This window comes from Bubalus bubalis, chromosome 1 (genome assembly GCF_019923935.1).
Source record: "Bubalus bubalis isolate 160015118507 breed Murrah chromosome 1, NDDB_SH_1, whole genome shotgun sequence".
NCBI lineage: Eukaryota > Metazoa > Chordata > Mammalia > Artiodactyla > Bovidae > Bubalus > Bubalus bubalis.
In genome coordinates, this window is record NC_059157.1 from 150,998,637 (window position 1) to 151,013,849 (window position 15,213).

A 15,213-nucleotide genomic window follows, 5' to 3' on the forward strand; every position below is an offset into this window, starting at 1 on the left:
ACCTGCTGCTGCTGCTGCTGCTGCTAAGTTGCTTCAGTCGTGTCTGACTCTGTGCGACCCCATAGACAGCAGCCCACCAGGCTCCCCCATCCCTGGAATTCTCAAGGCAAGAACACTGTAGTGGGTTGCCATTGCCTTCTACAATGCAGGAAAGTGAAAAGTGAAAGTGAAGTCGCTCAGTCGTGTCCAACTCTTAGCGACCCCATGGATTGCAGCCCACCAGGCTCCATCCATTGGATTTTCCCGTCAAGAGTACTGGAGTGGGGTGCCATTGCCTTCTCTGAAAGAAAGCTGAGATTTAGGCAAAGAATGACAACCATCTAAAGGGAAAGGATCCTGACACTGGTTTTCTTCTGGCTTCTCTGGGTTTACAGACACATTACAGTTTGGTGATGTTTGTAAAACACAAGCCACTTAGTAACCCAGTGCATTGCCTTTGCTGGAACCAGCCAGTTGAATTGTTCAGAAAACAGATTTCTTAACACAACACTGTAAATCAACTGTACTTCAATTTTAAAAAAGAAAGAAAACACACTTCTTCTGTTCTATTTCATTTTTCTCTAAAATGGCAGTTTTATCACCAGTTTGTGGTGGTGAATTGTTTTTAAATGATTGGTTCTCTGAGACCAAGAACGCATTAAAAAGAACCCTCCTCTTGATGATGAGTATTATTCCACTCCATCTACCTCACTTTGGGAAACAGTGGCAGGGGTGGAAGTTACAGGCGGCTGGGCACACAGGTGCCACCCGGCCATCTGCACCTGGGTCGGTTGCAGAGCTCTTTTAAAGTAAGCCTGATGACAGAGGAGGTTTGTTTAAAACGCTCTGCCGCATTGCGAGGCCAATAACATGTTGGGCAGTCTGAAGATAGAACAGGGTTATAGGCCCCTAGACAGCTCATCAGAGAGCTTGTGTGAGTAAATTGGAAACCATACACCTGAAAAAACAGGGCAGTAAATGCTATTGTAAAAGTGATGTAAAGGAACTCTGCTCCCCAAAGAGAAGGTTTTTAATGGTTCCTAATACTTACTCACACATGCTGTTAATAGAAATAAAGAAAAAATAATGCTCAGAAGTCATGTCTTTGGAACCAAAATACTTTTTAAATCTCTCAAAATATGTGAGAGGAGATTGTAAGTGAACCACTGTGATGGAGCATTAACATACAACAAATTTGCTAGGCTTTAATTTATGTAGAAATGACATAATTTTTAATGCAGTAACTAGCAACAAATAAGGAAAAGGGGCCAATAGATTGCAAAATTAAATCAGAAAGTATAGCAGAAGATAAAAGCAAATGAGATTTCATTTCCTAGTTTCAATAACAATGTTTTGCATTTAAATGAAACTCTACCTTAAAATACAGCATATGTTAAAAGAAGAAAAACAAGTTTTCTCTTATTTTATGGAGGAGAGCAGAGGTGCTCAGGTGGAGAACTCTTTATTCTACTCCTCAACACATAAACTAAATATTAAAATGCATATATCATTTTCTCATAATCAAATGTCAGATATGGATTCAATTAAATTATGTTTTAACATTACATAAGAATTTTGTGGGAAGCTATAAGGTTTTGATTTAACTGCTATCATAAAAATTTTTAGAAATTTCAAGTAAACTAAAGACTCTGTACAACAAGGGAACAGAAAATAAAACAATTTTACCCAAGAAAGTTCTAATAAATCAACATCAGGTTACAAAATCACCAGATGTCACTGAGTGACATCCTAGAGAAACTTCCCTCCATCCTTTAAGGGCTTTCCAGGTGGCTCAGTGGTAAAGAATCCACCTGCAATGCAGGAGGCATGAGAGAGGTGGATTCAATCTCTAAGTGGAGAAGATTCCCTGGAGGAGGAAATGGCAACTCCAGTATTCTTGCCTGGAAAATCCCATAGACAGAGGAGCCTGGTGGGCTATAGACCAGAGGGTTGCAAAGAGTCAGACATGACTGAGCAAGCATGAGTGAGCATCCATCCTTAAAGTGATGAAAAAATAGATGAAAGAAGTTTGGCCATATTCTTTACTCTCATAGAAAACATCAATTTTACTGGGAGCATTTCTCCATTTCTCCACAAGCTCAGACTATCAACGTCTACTCCCCTGATACATGTGCACACACACACAATCCCACATATTCACACTCACACATACATTCACATGCACACACAGTCAGTAGCCCTTTTATTGAGGCTCCAGTGATTGGACCACCATTCAACCTATCCCCGGTGCCATCTCTGCTCAGTTCAGTTCAGTTCAATCACTCAGTCATGTCCGACTGTTTGAGACCCCATGGACTACAGCAAACCAGGCTTCCCTGTGCATCACCAACTCATGTCCATTGAGTCAGTGATGCCACCGAGCCATCTCATCCTCTGCCGTTCCCTTCTCGTACTGCCTTCAATCTTTCCCAGAATTAGGGTCTTTTCTAATGAGTCAGTTCTTTGCATCAGGTGGCCAAAGTATTGGAGTTTCAGCTTCAGCATCAGTCCTTCCAATGAATATTCAGGACTGATTTCCTTTAGGATTAGGACTGGTCTGATCTCCTTGCAGTCCAAGGGACTCTCAAGAGCCTTCTCCAACACCACAGGTCAAAAGCATCAATTCTACAGTGCTCAGCTTTCTTTATAATCCAACTCTCATATCCACACATGACTACTGAAAAAACCATAGCTTTGACTAGGCAGACCTTTGTCAGCAAAGTAATGTCTGTGCTTTTTAATACGCTGTCTTGGTTGGTCATAGCTTTTCTCCCAAAAAGCAAGCATCGTTTAATTTCATGTCTGCAGTCACCATCTGCAGTGATTTTGAAGCCCCCCAAAATAAAGTCTCTCACCATATCCATTGTTTCCCCCTTTTCTTTGCCACAAAATAATGGGACCAGTTACCATGATGTTACATTTTTAATGTTGAGTTTTGAGCCAGCTTTTTCACTTTCTTTTTTCACTTTCATCAAGACAGTCTTTAGTTCCTCTTCGCTTTCTACCATAAGGGTGGTGTCACCTGCATATCTGAGGTTATTGATAATTCTCCCCGCAATCTTGATTCCAGCTTGTGCTTCATCCAGCCTGGCATTTCACATGATGTACTCTGCATATAATTCAAATAAGCAGGGTAACAATATACAGCCTTGACATACTCCTGTCCCAATTTGGAACCAGTCCAGTTTCCATGTCCGGTTCTAACTGTTGCTTCTTGACCTGCATACAGATTTCTCAGGAGGCAGGTAAGGTGGTCTGGTATTCTCATCTCTCGAAGAATTTTCCATAGTTTGTTGTAATCTACACAGTCAAATGCTTTGGTGTAGTCAATAAAGCCGAAGCAGATGTTTTTCTGGAATTCTCTTGCTTTGTCTGTGATCCAACGAATGTTGGCAATTTGATCTCTGGTTCCTCTGCCTTTTCTAAAACCAGCTTAAACATCTGGAAGTTCATGGTTCACATACTGTTGAAGCCTGGCTTGGAGAATTTTGAGCATTACTTTACTACTGTGGGAGATGAGTGCAATTGTGCGGCAGTTTGAACATTCTTTGGCATTGCCCTTCTTTGGGATTGGAATGAAAACTGACCTTTTCCAGTCCTGTGGCCACTGCTGAGTTTTCCAAATTTGCTGGCATATTGAATGCAGCACTTTAACAGCATCATCTTTTAGGATTTGAAATAGCTCAACTGGAATTCCATCACATCCACTAGCTTTGTTTGTAGTGATGCTTCCTAAGGCCCACTTGACTTCACATTCCAGGACGTCTGGCTCTAGGTGAGTGAACACACCATTGTGGTCATCTGGGTCATGAAGATATTTTTTGTATAGTTCTTCTGTGTATTCATTTTTCTTTTTAATTTGTTTTTTTATTGAAGGATAATTGCTTTACAGAATTTTGTTTTCTGTCAAACCTCAACATGAATCAGCCATAGGTATACATATATCCCCTCCCTTTTGAACCTTCTTCCCATCTCCCTCCACATTCCACCCCTCTAGGTTGATACAGAGACCCTGTTTGAGTTTCCCGAGCAAATTCCTGTTGGCTATCTATTTTACATATGGTAATGTAAGTTTCTATGTTACTCTTTCCATATATCTCACCCTCTCCTTCCCTCTCCCCATGTCCATAAATCTATTCTCTATGATTGTTTTTCCATTGCTGCTCTGTAAATAAGTTCTTCAGTACCATTCTTCTAGATTCCATTTATATGTGTTAGAATACAATATTTATCTTCTCTTTCTGACTCACTTCACTCTGTATATTAAGTTCTAGGTTCATCCACCTCATCAGAACTGACTCAAATGTGTTCCTTTTATGGCTAAGTAATATTCCTTTTATGTATGAACCACAACTTCCTCATCCATTCATCTGTCGATGAACATCTAGGTTGCTTCCGTGTTCTAGCTATCATAAATAGTGCTGCAATGAACAATGGGATTCATGTGTTTTTTCAATTTTGGTTTCCTCAGGGTATATGCATACCATCTCCCAAAGTGGCTGTACGTATCAATTTACATTCCTATCAACAGTGCAGGAGCATTCCTGCACTTTTCTCCACACCCTCTCCAGCATTTATTGTTTGTAGACTTTTTGATGATGGCCATTCTGACTGGTGTGAGGTGATATCTCATTGTAGTTTTGATTTGCATTTCTCTGATATTGAGCAATGTTGCACATCTTTTCATGTGTTTGTTAGCCATCTGTATGTCTTCTTTGGAGAAATGTCTGTTTAGGTCTTTTCCCACTTTTTGAATGGATTGTTTGTTTTTCAGGCATTGAGTTGTATGAGCTGCTTGCATATTTTGGAAATTAATCCTCTGTCAGCTGTTTCATTTGCTATTATTTTCTCCCATTCTAACGGCTGTCTTTTCACCTTGCTTATAGTTTCCTTCGCTATGCAAAAGCTTTTCAGTTTAATCAGGTCCCACTTGTTTACTTTCGTTTTTATTCCTATTACTCTAGGAGGTGGGTCATAGAGGATCTTGCTTTGATTTATGGCATCGAGTGTTCTCCTTATGTTTTCCTCTAAGAGTTTTATAGCTTCTGGTCTTACATTTAGGTCTTTAATCCATTTTGAGTTTATCTTTGCGTATGGTGTTAGGAAATGTTCTAATTTCATTTTTTTACATGTAGCTGTCCAGTTTTCCCAGCACCATTTATTGAAGAGGCTGTCTTTGCCCCATTGTCTATTCTTTCCTCATTTGTCAAAAATAAGGTACCCATAGGTGAATGGGTTTATTTCTGAGCTTTCTATCTTGTTCCAATGGTCTATATTTCTGTTTTTGTGCCAGTACCATACTGTCTTGATGACTGTAGCTTTGTAGTATAATCTGAAGTCAGGAAGGTTGATTCCTCCAGTGCCATTCTTCTTTCTCAAGACTGCTTTGGCTATTCAGGGTCTTTTGTGTTTCCATATGAATTGTGAAATTCTTTGTTCTAGTTCTGTGAAAAATGCCATTGGTAATTTGATAGGGATAGCATTGAATCTGTAGATTGCATTTGGTAGTATAGTCATTTTCACAATATCGATTCTTCCTACCCAGAAACATGGAATATCTCTCCATCTGTTTATGTCATCTATGATATCATTTATTAGTGTCTTATAATTTTCTGTGTACAGGTCTTTTGTCTCCCTTAGGTAAGTTTATCCCTAGATATGTAATTCTTCTTGTTGCAGTGGTGAATGGGATTGATTCCTTAATTTCCCTGAGTTTTCATTGTTAGTATATAGAAATGCAAGTGATTTCTGTGTATCAATTTTGTATCCTGTAACTTTCTATCACTGACTCGATGGACGTGAGTCTGGGTGAACTCTGGGAGTTGGTGATGGACAGGGAGGCCTGGCGTGCTGCTATTCATGGGGTTGCAAAGAGTCGGACACGACTGAGCAACTGAACTGAACTGAACTGAACTTTGCTAAACTCACTGATTAGCTCTAGTAATTTTCTGATACTCTCTTTAGGTTTTTCTGTGTAGAGTATCATGTCATGTGCAAGCAGTGAGAGCTTTACTTCTGCTTTTCCAATCTGGATTCCTTTTATTTCTTTTTCTTCTTTAATTGCTGTAGCTAAAACTTCCAGAACTATGTTGAATAATAGTGGTCAAAGTGGGCACCCTTGTCTTGTTCCTGATCTTAGGGGGAATGCTTTCAGTTTTTAACCATTGAGAATAATGTTTGTTGTAGACTTATCATATATGGTCTTTACTATGTTGAGGTAGGTTCCTTCTATGCCCATTTTTTGAAGAGTTTTGATCATAAATAGGCGCTAAAGTTTGTCAAAGGCTTTTTCTGAATCTATTGAGATTATCATATGGTTCTTATCTTTCAATTTGTTAATATGGTGTATCACCTTGATTGATTTGCATATATATTGAAGAATCCTTGCATTCTTGGAGTAAACCCAACTTGATCATGGTGTAGGAGCCTTTTGATGTGTTGTTGAATTCTGTTTGCTAAAATTTGTTGAGGATTTTTGCTCAACATGTTCATGTTGTTCATCAGTGATATTGGCCTGTAGTTTTCTTTTTTTGTATTGTGTTTGGTTTTGGTATCAGGGTGATGGTGGCCTCATAGAATGAGTTTGGAAGTGTTCCTTCCTCTGCAATTTTCTGAAAGAGTTTTAGAAGGATATGCATTAGCTCTTCTCTAAATGTTTGGTAGAATTCTCCTGTGAAACCATCTGATCCTGGGCTTTTGTTTTTGGGGAGATTTTTGATCACAGCTTCAATTTCAGTGCTTGTAATTGGGTTATTCATAATTTCTATTTCTTACTGGTTCAGTCTTGGAAGATTGAACTTTTCTAAGAATCTGTCCATTTCTTCCAGATTATCCATTTTACTGCCATATAGATGTTCATAATAATCTCTTATAATCCTTTGCATTTCTGCATTGTCTGTTGTAACCTCTCCTTTTTCATTTCTAATTCTGATGATTTGATTCTTCTCTTTTTCTTGATGAGTCTAGCTAAAGGTTTGTCAATTTTGTTTATCTTCTCAAAGAACCAGCTTTTAGTTTTATTAATATTTACTATTGTTTCTTTTGTTTCTTTTTCATTTATTTCTGCTCAGATCTTAATGATTTCTTTCATTCTACTAATTTTGGGTTTTTTGTTGTTGTTCTTCTTCTTCTTTCTCCAGTTGTTTTAGGTGTGAAGTTAGGTTGTCTATTCAATGTTTTTCTTAGGGTAGGATTGTATTGCTATAAAAATTCCCTCTTAGAACTGCTTTTGCTGCATCTCATAGGTTTTGAGTTGTCATTTTTGTTGTCATTTGTTTCTAAAAATGTTTTGATTTCCATTTTGATTTCTTCAATAACCTGTTGAAACGTGTTGTTTAATCTCCATGTGTTTGTGTTTCTCACAGTTTTTTTCTTATAATTGATATCTAGTCTCACAGCGTCATGGTCAGAGAAGATGCTTGATACAATTTCAATTTTCTTAAATTTACCGAGGTTTGATTTGTGATCCAAGATGTGGTCTATCATGGAGAAGGTTCCGTGTGCACTTGAGAAGAAAGTGTAGTCTTCTGCATTTGGATGGAATGTCCTAAGATATCAATGAGATCCATCTCATCTAATGTATCATTTAAGACTTGTGTTTCCCTATTAATTTTCTGTTTTGATGATCTGTCCATTGGTGAGGGTATTAAAGTCTCCTCCTATTATTGTGTTACAATACAATTGTGTACAATACAATACAATACAATACTCCTTTTATGTCTGTTAGTGTTTGTCTTATGTTTTGAGGTGCTCCTATGTTGGATGCACAGATATTTACAATTGTTATGTCTTTCTCTAGGATTGATCCCTTGATCATTATGTAGTGTCTTTCCTTATCTCTTGTAATCTTCTCTATTTTAAGGTCTATTTTGTCTGATATGAGGATTGCTACTCCAGCTTTCTTTTGCTTCCCATTTTCATGGAATATATTTTTCCATCCTTTCACTTTCAGTCTATATGTGTCTTGAAGTCTGAAGTGGGTTTCTTGTAGACAGCATATATATGGGTCTTGTTTTTGTATCCATTCAGCCAGTCTGTGTCTTTTGGTTGGAGCATTTAATCCATTTATATTTAAAGTAATTATTGATGTATATGTTCCTATTGCAATTTTCTTAATTGTTCTGGGTTGATTTTGTAGATCTTTTTTCTTCTCTTGTATTTCTTGATTATAGAAGTCCCCTTAACATTTATTGTAAAGCTGGTTTGGAGGTACTGAATTCTCCTAACTTTTGCTTGTCTGAAAAGCTTTTTATTTCTCCATCAATTTTGAATGAGATCCTTGTCAGGTACAGTACTCTTGGTTGTAGATTTTTCCCTTTCAATATATTCTGCCATTCCCTTCTGGCCTGCAGAATCTCTGCTGAAAGATCAGCTGTCAAGCATATGGGATTTCCTTTGTATGTTACTTGTTGCTTCTCCCTTGCTGCTTTTAATATTTTTTGTGTTTAGTCTTTGTTAATTTAATTAGTATGTGTCTTAGCATTTTTCTCCTTGGGTTTATCCTGTATGGGACTCTTTGTGCCTCTTGGACTTGATTGACTATTTCCTTTTCCAAGTTGGGGAAATTTTCAACTATAACCTCTTCAAAAATTTTCTCATACCCTTTCTTTTTCTCTTCTTCTTCTGGGACCCCTATAATTTGAATGTTGGTGCATTTGATGTTGTCCCAGAGGTCTCTGAGATTATCCTCAGTTCTTTTCATTCTTTTCATTTTATTCTGCTCTTCAGAAGTGATTTCCACCATTTTATCTTCCAGCTCACAGATTCATTCTGCTTCAGATATTCTGCTATTGATTTCTTCTAGAGTATATTTTTAATTTCAGTAATTGTATTGTTTGTCTCCATATGATTATTCTTTAATTCTTCTAGGTCTTTGTTAATTGATTCTTGCATTTTCTCCATTTTGCTTTCAAGGTTTTTGATCATCTTTACTATTATCATTCTGAATACTTTTTCAGGTAGTTTGCCTATTTCTTCTTCATTTATTTGGACTTCTGTGTTTCTGGTTTGTTCCTTCATTTGTGCAGTATTTCTCTGCCTTTTCCTTTTGTGTGTGTGTGTGTGTGTGTGTGTGTGTGTGTGTGTGTTTGAAGTCTCCTTTTCCCAGGCTTCAGGGTTGAATTCTTTCTTCCTTTTGGTTTCTGCCCTCCTAAGGTTGGTCCAGTGGTTTATGTAAGCTTTGTATAGGGTGAGATTTGTGCTGAGTTTTTAATTGTTTGTTTGTTTGGTTTTCCTCTGATGGGCAAGGCTAAGTGTTATGGTAATCCTGTCTGCTGATGACAGGGTTTGTGTTTTTGTTTTGTTTGTTGTTTAGATGAGGCGTCCTGCACAGGGTGCTACTGGTAGTTGGGTGGTGCTGGGTCTTGTATTCAAGTGGTTTCCTTTGTGTGAGTTCTCACTATTTGATACTCCCTAGGGTTAGTTCTCTGGTAGGATAGGGTCTTGGAGTCAGTGCTCCCATTCCAAAGGCTTAGAGCTTGATCTCTGGCCAGGAATGAAGATTCCACAAATGTTTTGTTATAGCATTAAGTGAGATTGAAACAAATATCCAAAAGCAAGAAACCAAAGATGACCCCAGACAAATGGCCATTACAAAATCAGGCAAATAATAATTACAATAATAGAATATACACATATGTATATACACCCATGAGCAAAGTCAAAACAGGCTAACAAAAATAAAGTACAGTAGACTGATCCAGAAAACAAAGGAAACCAAAAATTATATTTACCAGTTAGCTAAAGCACAAACGGGAAAACAAGACTAAAGCAATGTGCCAAGTGGAGAATAAAGCAATGAAAACAAAACTAACAAATATGTTGAGAGGAAAGGAAAGAATAAATATGCAAAGTTAAATAGAGGTAGATGAATAAGACATATATATTAAAGATTAACTGCAAGGAGAAAAGAACAGTAGGAAAGGCAAACAAAGGAATAAATGTAGAAAATTATAATAGGTTTAAAAATATTAAAAATTAAAATTATAAAAAAGAGAAAAGGAAAAAAAATGGAACAAAAAAGATAAAAAGGAAAAAAAGTAAAACTCCACAAAACTGCAAAAGCCCAACGTAGAGGCAGAGGTTTATAACAACAATAAAGAACATGACTGAGGGAAAGAAAAAAGCTTAATTAGATTTCACAGTGCCAATAAAATCGACAACTACAACAGAAGGGGAAAATAAAGGAAAAACAAAAAAGAAAAAAATCCAAAAGAATCTATAGAACAAATCAAAACATGAGAATAATAAATGTTTTGGGGGTTTTTTTTGTTTGTTTTTGTTTTTGTTTGAGTCACTGCTGTCAGAGTCCTTTGCCTTACTGGGAGTCACAGTTCACCTAGGATGCCCTCCAACACCATGCTGATCTCTGGACCTGCTGTGGGAGCAGTTCAGATTCTAATCTGGTCCTATTCCTGTGTGTTCTTGCCCTCAATGTCCACAGCTATCAGAACCAGTGTACTTTCTTTCGTGGGAGCTCTCAATGACCTTTAATATATTCCATAGACACAGAGTCTGCCTAGTTGATTGTGTGGATTTAATCTGCAGCTTGCACAGCTGGTGGGAAGGTTTTGGGTCTTCTTCCTTAGACACATTGCCCCTGGGTTTCATTTATGGTTTTATTTCCACCTCTGTATTCAGGTCATCCACTGGAGTTTGCTCCTGAGGCTACCCTGGAGGACTTGGGTTTGCCCCTGTGAGGACCAGGTGTGGAGGTGGTGCAGCTGCTTGGGTTGAAAGTGTTCTGGCAGCACCAGATACTCAGGGGAGTTGACAGCTAGGGCAGCAAGAAATAGAGTGCTTCAGAAGGGTATGGCAACCATTATTGGCCAATACACTCCAGTATTCTTGCCTGGAGAGCCCTGCTCCCTGACAGAGAAGCCTGGCAGGCCACAGTCTACAGGGTCGCAAAGAGTCAGACACTACCAAAGCACCCTGCATGCACAGACACAAGACTTTTTTTGCCTGTGGCAGTTCTGCCCCAGTCAGAGTTGAGAGTGAAGGTGGCACAGCTGCTTGGCTTGCAGGGACCTGGCATTGCCAAGCGTACAGGGACACAGACTGCCCCCATCACAGGAGTTATGGCCCTATCAGAATCTCTTTCTGAGCCTCTTGTAGCTGGCGATCAGAAGGCCTCTTTGGCCAGTCTTTCTCCATCACTCCACTCATTCAGGCACTAAGAGGGCTCCCTTGCCTGGGGTCCTTCTCTGTTGTTCGGCATGTCAGGCACATAGAGGGGCCCCCCTGGCTAGAGTCCTACTCTGTAGATTGGCATTTCAGGCACTTAAAGGGGCACACTGGGTGGGGTCCTATTCTGTAGTTCAGTGTGTCAGGAGTTTGATGGACCAGTCTGTCTATTGTTCAGCTGCCAATGCTGGCTGTAGGGAGAGAGAGGCTATGGTGATGGCTCCAGCCCCTACGCATGACTCAGCCGTATTGCCTTGCTTCCATGGCTGCCTGGCTTTCCTCCACAGGCACTTCCCACCACAATCTCCTCCCTCACTTCCCCTCGATTTGTCTCTCCACAGTTAACAGCAGCCCTTGTCCTGAGATTGCTCCACAATCCCTAAACTCCAGCTCCCAGCTGCTGTGCCTTCTAGGGGACCTGCGTCCCTGTCCAGGGTATGTATGGCTGTGGAAAGGACTGTCTGATTCTCATTCCATTTAGGCTGCCACAGATCAGCTGTTTCACTCTCAGACTTAAATGTTTCTCCTCTGACTCAGATAATTGCCACCATGTGGGGACTGACCCCTGCTTCAGTTCCCCCAGCAGCCAAGTGCAGGTCCAGTCCTACTAACACTCCTGTTTTTCCCCCCTAGTTCCTTCATCCTACCGAGTTTTGTGTGGTTCTATATATTCTTTTCCACTGGTCAGATACTCCTGTCCACTCTCAGCTGGAGTTCTGCATGCACTTCTGTGTCTGAAGGTATATTCCTGAGGTATCCGTGGAGATAGATGTACTCCATGTCCACGTACTCCTCTGCCATCTTGTTCCCTCGACCTCTTCTGTGTATTCTTGACACCTCTTCTTAATATCTTCTGCTTCTCTGAGGTCCATACCATTTCTGTCCTTTGTTGTGCCCAACTTTGCATGAAAAGCAGCAGCTGCAATGGCACAGGAGTGGCGGAGAGGAGCTACCCCACGTACAATTTCAGGGGCAGCGGCCGAGAGGAGATACCTAACGTCCAAGGTAAGGAGCAGCGGCTGCACTTTGCTGGAGCAGCCGTGAAGAGATACCCCAAGTCCAAGGTAAGAGAAACCCAAGTAAGATGGTAGGTGCTGAGAGAGGGCATCAGAGGACAGACAGACTTAAACCACAATCATAGACAACTAGCCAATCTGATCACATGGACCACAGCCACGTCTAACTCAGTGAAACTAAGCCACGCCATGTGCAGCCACTCAAGACGTATGGGGCATGGTGGAAAGGTCTGACAGAATGTGGTTCACTGGAGAAGGGAATGGCAAAACTTCAGTATTCTTGCCTTGAGAACCCCATGAACAGTATGAAAAGGCAAAAAGATAGGAAACTGAAAGATGAACTCCCCAGGTCAGTAAGTGCCCAATATGCTACTGGAGATCAGTGGAGAAATAACTCCAGAAAGAATGAAGGGATGGAGCCAAAGCAAAAACAATACGCAGTTGTGGATATGACTGGTGATAGAAGCAACGTCCAATGCTGTAAAGAGCAACATTGCATAGGAACCTGGAATGTTAGGTCCATGAATCAAGGCAAATTGGAAGTGGTCAACAGGAGATGGCAAGAGTGAACATCGACATTGTAGGAATCAGCAAACTAAGATGGACTGGAATGTGTGAATTTAACTCAGATGACCATTATATCTACTACTGCGGGCAGGAATCCCTCAGAAGAAATGCAGTAGCCATCATAGTCAACAAAAGAGTCTGAAATACAGTACTTGTATGCAATCTCAAAAATGACAGAATGATCTCTGTTCGTTTCCAAGACAAACCATTCAATATCACAGTAATCCAAGTGTATGCCCCAACCAGTAACGCTGAAGAAGCTGAAGTTGAATGGTTCTATGAAGACCTACAAGACCTTCTAGAACTAACACTTCAAAAAAGATGTCCTTTTCATTATAGGGGACTGGAATGCAAAAGTAGGAAGTCAAGAAACACCTGGAGTAACAGGCAAATTTGGTCTTGGAGTACAAAATGAAGCAGGGCGAAGACTAATAGACTTCTGCCAAGAGAACACACTGGTCATAGCAAACACCCTCTTCTAACAACACAAGAGACCACTCTACACATGGACATCACCAGATGGTCAACACTGAAATCAGATTAATTATATTCTTTGCAGCCAAAGATAGAGAAACTCTATACAGTCAGCAAAACAACACTGGGAGCTGACTGTGGCTCAGATCATGAACTCCTTATTGCCAAATTCAGACTTAAATTGAAGAAAATGAGGGAAACCACTAGATTATTCAGGTATGACCTAAATCAAATCCCTTATGACTATACAGTGGAAGTGAAAAATAGATTTAAGGGACTAGATCTGATAGACAGAGTGCCTGATGAATTACGGAAAGAGGTTCATGACATTGTACAGGAGACAGGAATCAATATCATCCCCAAGAAAAAGAAATGCAAAAAAGTAAAATGGCTGTCTGGGGAGGCCTGACAAATAGCTGTGAAAAGAAGAGAATTGAAAAGCAAAGGAGAAAAGGAAAGACATATCCATTTGAATGCAGTGTTCCAAAGAATAGCAAGGAGAGATAAGAAAGCATTCCTCAGCAATCAATGCAAAGAAATAGAGGAAAACAATAGAATGGGAAAGACTAGATATACCTTCAAGAAAATTAGAGCTACCAAGTGACCATTTCATGCAAAGATGGGCTCGATAAAGGACAGAAATGGTATGGACCTAACAGAAGCAGAAGATATTCAGAAGAGGTGGCAAGAATACACAGAAGAACTGTACAAAAAAGATCTTCATGAACCATATAATCACGATGGTGTGATCACTCACACCCACCTAGAGCCAAACATCCTGGAATGTGAAGTTAAGGGCCTTAGGAAGCATCACTACAAACAAAGCTAGGGGAGGTGATGGATTCCATTTGAGCTATTTCAAATCCTAAAAGATGATCCTGTGAAAGAGCTGCACGTGATATGTCAGCAAATTTGGGAAACTCAGCAGTGGCCACAGGCCTGGAAAAGGTCAGTTTTCATTCCAGTCCCAAAGAAAGGCAATGCCAAAGAATGCTCAAACTACCTGCACAATTGCACTCATCTCACACGCTAGTAAAGTAATGCTCAAACTTCTCCAAGCCAGGCTTACGCAATACATGAGCTGTGAACTTCCAGATGTTCAAGCTGGTTTTAGAAAAGGCAGAGGAACCAGAGATCTAATTGCCAACATCTGTTGGATCATCAAAAAAGCAAGAGAGTTTCAGAAAAACATCTATTTCTGCTTTATTGACTATGCCAAAGCCTTTGACTATGTGGATCACAATAAACTGTGGAAAATTCTGAAGGAGATGCAAATACCAGACCACATGACCTGCCTATTGAGAAACCTTATGCAGGTCAGGAAGCAACAGTTAGAACTGGACATGGAACAACAGACTGGTTCCAAATAGGAAAAGGAGTACGTCAAGGCTATATATTGTCACCCTACTTATTTAACTTCTATGCAGAGTACATCATGCAAAATTCTGGGCTGGATGAAGCACAAGCTGGAGTCAAGATTGCTGGGAGAAATATCAATGACCTCAGATATGCAGATGACACCACCTTTATAGCAGAAAGCAAAGAAGAACTAAAGAGCCTCTTGATGAAAGTGAAAGAGGAGAGTGAACAAGTTGGCTTATAGTTCAACATTCAGAAAACTAAGATCATGGCATCTGGTCCCATCACTTCATGGGAAATAGATGGGGAAACCATGGAAACAGTGATGGTCTTTTCTTTTTGGGCTCCAAAATCACTGCAGATAGTGACTGCAGCCATGAGATTAAAAGACGCTTACTCCTTGGAAGAAAAGTTATGACCAATCTAGGCAGCATATTAAAAAGCAGAGACATTACTTTATCAACAAATGCCCATCTAGTCAAGGCTATGGTTTTTCCAGTAGTTATGTATAGATATGAGAGTTGGACTATAAAGGAAGCTAAGTGTGAAGAATTGATGCTTTTGAACTGTGGTGTTGGAGAAGACTCTTGAGACTCTTGTCCCTTGGACTGCAAGGAGATCCAACCAGTCCATC